The sequence below is a fragment of the Haliotis rubra genome, unplaced genomic scaffold (genome assembly GCF_003918875.1).
Source record: "Haliotis rubra isolate DU_JTF1 unplaced genomic scaffold, ASM391887v1 Scf640, whole genome shotgun sequence".
NCBI classification, from domain to species: Eukaryota; Metazoa; Mollusca; class Gastropoda; order Lepetellida; family Haliotidae; genus Haliotis; species Haliotis rubra.
In genome coordinates, this window is record NW_025767347.1 from 555014 (window position 1) to 561013 (window position 6000).

The window sequence follows — 6000 nt, forward strand, 5'->3', positions numbered from 1 at the left end:
TCCGCCACCTCCAAGAAGAGACCTGCTTCTCCAGACATCCCGCCGTCACAGTCTAAGACTCGAGATCGTCAACCATCCAGCGCAAACTCCGCTACCCCAGGGCAGCGTCCACCACCAAGGGGAAGTCAGCGCAGAAAACCAGAACTTTCTCGGCCGAGATTGTTCCCTTGACAGAACAGGGTCTGTTTGATGATCAGCTGATCATCATCCCAGAGGTTCATCGCAAGAAACGACCGGTCTCAGCTACGGTGACTTCAGCGCAGATTTCTTCTCAACCCGAGGTATCAACGCTGACGACAGATGACCGTCCAGTGGGCCCCGTCGCCATCACCGCAGGAAGGGCAGCGCCAGTACCACCGCAGACCTTCAACCCGGGCAACTTTATGCAGCAGTTCTCCCAGCAGATCATGGAGCTGATGGAAGAACGTTACGGCCTGGAAAAGAAGTCACAGTCAGCCCAGGTCGCGAGCCTTCGCGAAGGCTCCAACGCAGACATCATCCCTGAGGGGCCTGCCATCAACGTGACTGCTGCCAACAGAAGTGCACTCCCGGACCAGCCTGCGCGAAAGTCATCTCAACCATCCCCTGCGGAGGACTCGGACGATCAGCATCCGCGAAGGCGTTCCCAAAGGCCAACAAGATCCCCTCCTGCTTCGGACTCAGATGATCAGCGTTTGCGAAGGCCTTCTCGAAGGACTTCAGCAACAGTATCCAAGACATCTCCATCCCACAGAGTGACGAGGGATTCACCAAGACCTTTGGCGAACCCACAGTCGCTCATCTCCGCGCAGGTCCCCGCGCAGGTCACCCTACAGGTGCAGATCGCTGGGTATTCACCACGCCGGTCTCCACGCCGATCCCCACGCAGGTCTCCACGAAGGTCACCACGACGTTCGCCCCACAAGTCTCCGCGCAGATCTCCACCTAGGTCATCACAGTCACGTAGGACTCCACCTCATTCTCCATTGGAGGAGTATCAACGTCCCTTACTCTGCACTCTTGTCACTGAGGATGATGGCGGCATCATCTTTTCGGACTCTGATATACGTTACTGGATGGCTAATGGATTGGACTTGGCTTCACCATCGAAAGACGATAATCCGGCTCACACCTATCTTATGAGAGAGGATGATGTTGACACGCTCACTCTGCCCCCGATTGATCCCATCGCAGCAGTTCCACAGAACCTGGACGCAGCTTTCAAGACAGCCACTAAAGCCCAGGCGCCGCACCTACCACAGTTCAACGCCAGGAAGTTCTCCTCCCATAACATGGATCCTTTCCTTAAAGCTCAGGACATAGACGAGAACTTCAAGGTCATTAGCGATGCCAAGGCCAAGTCTTACAAGATTGAGGACAGGAAGCTGGCTCAAGTGGAAATTACGACCAGACAGATGTTCTTCGGCCTCAACAGATCTCGGGCAGTCAACGAAATGCTCATCGCCAAGTTTCGAGACTCCACTGCGGAAGAAGATAGAATGATTTATTCGGCCCTCCTTATGCAGAAGAAGGACCATCAGTTCATGACAGACCACCTCTCATCTATCTCCGCACGGCTAACACTGGCTCGTCGACAAGGTCTCCTCGCCTCCTGCAGTTGGAGTGAACAGTTTACCAAGTCACTCTACATAGCCCCATGGTCAACTCCTTCCATCTTCGCTGGAGATATCGACAAGGTTGCTAAGGAAGTTACCAAAGATTCAAGAGAAGTCCTAATGATCAAGTCCATAGACACTCTGGCCAGCGTCATCAGGCAAACATCCCAGCATTACTCAGGAAGATCCAAGTTTCCTGGAATACAGAGGGCATGGGACAAGAAAGTGGGTAGCTCCAGAGGCGGGAAAGACTCTTTTCACCGCCCTACCGGCAACTACAGAGCAAGATCTGGACGAGGCAGGGCACCCAGAGGCTCCAGTGATTATCAACGTTCCACTCCCAGCCGTTCCTGTACAACCTTCCCAAGTGGGTGGACGTCTACAACTACACTGGGAAAACTGGGGAATACTACAAGATCCATACGTATCCAACATCCTAAGACACGGATATTGCATTCAACTACGGGCCGCTCCACCGCTTACAGTCAACCCTCACAAGTTTGACTTCAAGACACATCAGATAGAGCAGTTATGAGAGGCCGTCTCATCTCTTCTAACCAAGCGGGCCATAGAAATCGTGGATCCAGTCAACATCACACCAGGTTTCTACTCCCCAGTTTTCCTGGTTCCAAAGAAAAACTCCAAAGAAAAGTTCCGACTCATCTACAATATGAGCACGTTCAACAGGGATTATCTATGCAGACCTCCCACGTTGCGCATGATACATCTACCTCAACTAATCCACCTCGTCCGTCCGATGGACTACATGGCCACATAGATCTACAGGATGCCTACCTGCATATCCCTATCCATCCCGAATCGAGAAAGTACCTCAGATTTACACTGGACGGGCTACATTACCAATGGAAGGTCCTGCCATTTGGAATATCCTCGGCCCCATGGTTGTTTACAAGAGTAACGAAACCCATAGTCACATATCTACATCATCGAGGGCTACGCATGGCATTCCAATAGATCAAGATCCAGAGCGTCTCAGACTACAGTTGAATTTCACCATCAATCTACTCACTCAGCTAGAATGGTTAGTGAATCTACTCAAGTCGGACCTAGAACCTACACAGGACCTGCAGTTTCTAGGCATCAGATTTCTCACGACACAGAACCGTATCGTCATGCCAGAGGACCGATGGCTCAAGATTCAACAGACAATCCCTCAAGCCTTACTCTCTCCGTTGCCACTACGACATTGGCAGAGTCTGTTGGGTCTCCTCACGTCCGCACAAGACATGACAGCCAGAGGCAGACTACAGCTACGCCCGTTACAGGTCCTCATCAACGCTCATCTTGACGACCTAGAACCCTTCGGTCTCCCTAATTACCTCAGACCTCATCTACTATGGTGGATCCGGCAGTCGAATGTTTGCAAAGGCATCTATTTAGCAGAGCTGGAGTTCAAGACCCATCTATACGTGGACGCGTCACTCCAAGGTTGGGGAGCACATCTCGACAACTATGTGGCAGCCGGGATATGGAACCAGGAAGAGAGAAGTCTGCACATCAACATGCTAGAGATGAAAGCAGTCATCAATGCCATACTCCATTGGAGCACCATTCTACAGAATGTGCATCTCATGGTACACACAGACAACTCTACAGTGGCGTTTTATATAAACAAGCAAGGCTCAACCAGATCATTGAACCTACTGGATCTCTGCTTTCAACTGTTCGACCTAATCGACGATCTGAACATCCACGTAAGAGCATGTCACATTCCAGGAGCCAAGAATGTCTTAGCAGACGCCACTCTCCCGTCCAACTCAACCATCGCCGACGGAATGGATACTCCATCCAGAGATCTTCACACAGATCATCAAGGAAATAGGAGCTCCGTTGATAGACCTATTCGCCACACGCTTCAACAATCAGCTAACAACATTCGTCTCTCCAGTCCCAGATCCACGAGCGTGGGCAACGGACGCTCTCAGCATATCCTGGGAAGGCCTAAACGCGTACGCGTTTCCACCACCAACGCTACTACCGAGGGTGTTACAGAAAATCAGCCAGACAAGGAACCTCCAACTGATTTTGGTCGCGCCCTACTGGCCAGCGAGAATGTGGTTCCCGATTCTCATACAAGAACTCGGACCACCAATACTGCAACTACCAGAGCGGTCGAATCTACTAGTACATCCTCACACAAAGCAGGTGCACGGCAACCCAAGGGCATTCCAACTACACGTGTGGACTGTATCAAGGCATGTTTAAACAAGAGAGGGTACCCCGCCAGAGCGGCGAAAGCAGTCACGCTTGCTTTACGCAATTCTACACGCAACTTGTACGACGACAAGTGGCGCAGCTTTGAGACCTACGCTGCTAAAAATGGATTTTCAGCTAGAAAAGCAACACATCCTCAAGTGGCGGACTATCTTTGTCACCTACGGCAAACAAAGCGACTAAAAGGGTCTACACTCTCAACATACCTAGCGGCATTGAGCTCAGTTATCACTATGAGGACGCTCTTATAAATTGGAGGACCAAAACCAGAGATTTCAAGCTCCGGCATGGGACCTCAATATCGTTCTCAGATATCTCACAAGTGACGTCTACGAACCATTAGAGACGACATCCTTCGAATTCTTGACACAGAAAACGCTGTTCCTGCTAGCCCTAGCAACAGCAGCCAGGATGTCGGAAATTCATGCTCTAGATTACGAGAGAACGCGCTTTGATGAAAATCAAAACACAGTGCATATGGGACTGCGATGGGATTTTATCGCTAAGAATCAACTGCCAGGTCAACCGGACAGACAATTCCACGTCCCAGCATTATCCTCCGTACTCGGACCACATGATACGCTTGACTTATCCTTGTGCCCAGTGAGAGCATTGAAAGTTTATCTACATCGATCCAGAATGAGGAGACGCAAGTTTAAATGACTTTTCGTCCCGATATCAACAGCGACACCGACGGAAGTCTCTCGCACTACGATATCTATCTGGATAAGAACTGTCATTCTACGGGCCTACAAAGCAGCAGGACTCGATCCTCCAAGAGCCTCCAACCCACACGAAATTAGAGCGCTGGCGTCAACACTCGCTCTACATGGGAATTGCTTGCTTACCACGATCATGGAGGGCTGCTTCTGGAAATCGGACATGGTGTTTGCAAACCACTACTTGAGAGATATCGCCACCGAGGACGTCTCAGGCATTCACCATTTCGGCCCACTGGTTGTTGCACAACAGTTGACAGTTACCCACAGAAGGGAGACGTAGTCTCGCTTTCTTATCACATGACTTATCATGCCTACACTCAGCAGAGTTCTGCTTTAGTCTCAGTGCACGTCTCAAGACTAGCATAAGTGATAAACCCAGTACTTGTAAGTTTACTCGTACAGCAAGGGTCGCTTCTCCACATGGAGTCGATTTCCCTGCAAATTCAAGGGTCGGGCTCATATTCGAGGAGAGTGAAGCATGTGGGGGAACAGTGGCGCCAGTTCCCGCCAAAACAGGAAGGAGGGATAACTCTTGCTGAGTAGTGATTAGTGATTTTACGTACGTTTTATTGAAGGGAGCTTCAATAAGGAGATACAAGTGTTCCACTATGTTCGCAAGAGGAAGAAGACGAGCAATTAAGCATGAGTCAGGATAAGTATAAAAATATCAATTTTATTCAGAAAATTACATTACTGCATAATTTGGCTTAGTATATACCCGAAATTCAGAATTTTCATATACTGTTGTTGAATTTAATGTCTTTAACAAGTAAGACAATGGCGCCAGTAGGATTGTTGTTTCTTCTTTGGATTCCGAGCATGATCTAGCTGGAATATTGCAGAAGGCATCTTTAAACAACAAACAAAGTGCACTCCTGACTGTAGTACATGTAACAAATAGAATCAATACCAAATATTTATTTACAAAATAGATACAATAAACATCATCACAAATCTTAGACTTGTTATAAAACATGTAATATGCAATATCATGTTATAAAAAATTCTTAATACTGAAAATTACTACATTCTCCAAAACTATCTTGAAGCATTTGTTACATAATTGTAAAGATGAAAAAAATATCAAGATGTTACAGACATGTTATAAAAAAAAGAGAGTTTGTTATTTGTGGTGGGATAAGCACAATTAGCACCACGTTTGTTGTTATTGTTTTCGATAATATTCACAAGTAAATGTGATCGGGCAAATATATGTTCAGAGGCCCAGATAAGCTGCGTATCCGGGTAAAATACGCATAGAAAAACGCAAAAAGTTTAAAACAAATGCGTACGGAATATATTTATAAAACCCACTTCGTAATGAAAAAGACATCAATTGCTATCAAGTTGTACTGTTAGAATAGGACTAGTGTTGTATTGTCAGTACAGGATGAGTGATTTTTTCTGAAATCATTTCCATTATATTTAAGTTGGTTTTGATTAGGTAT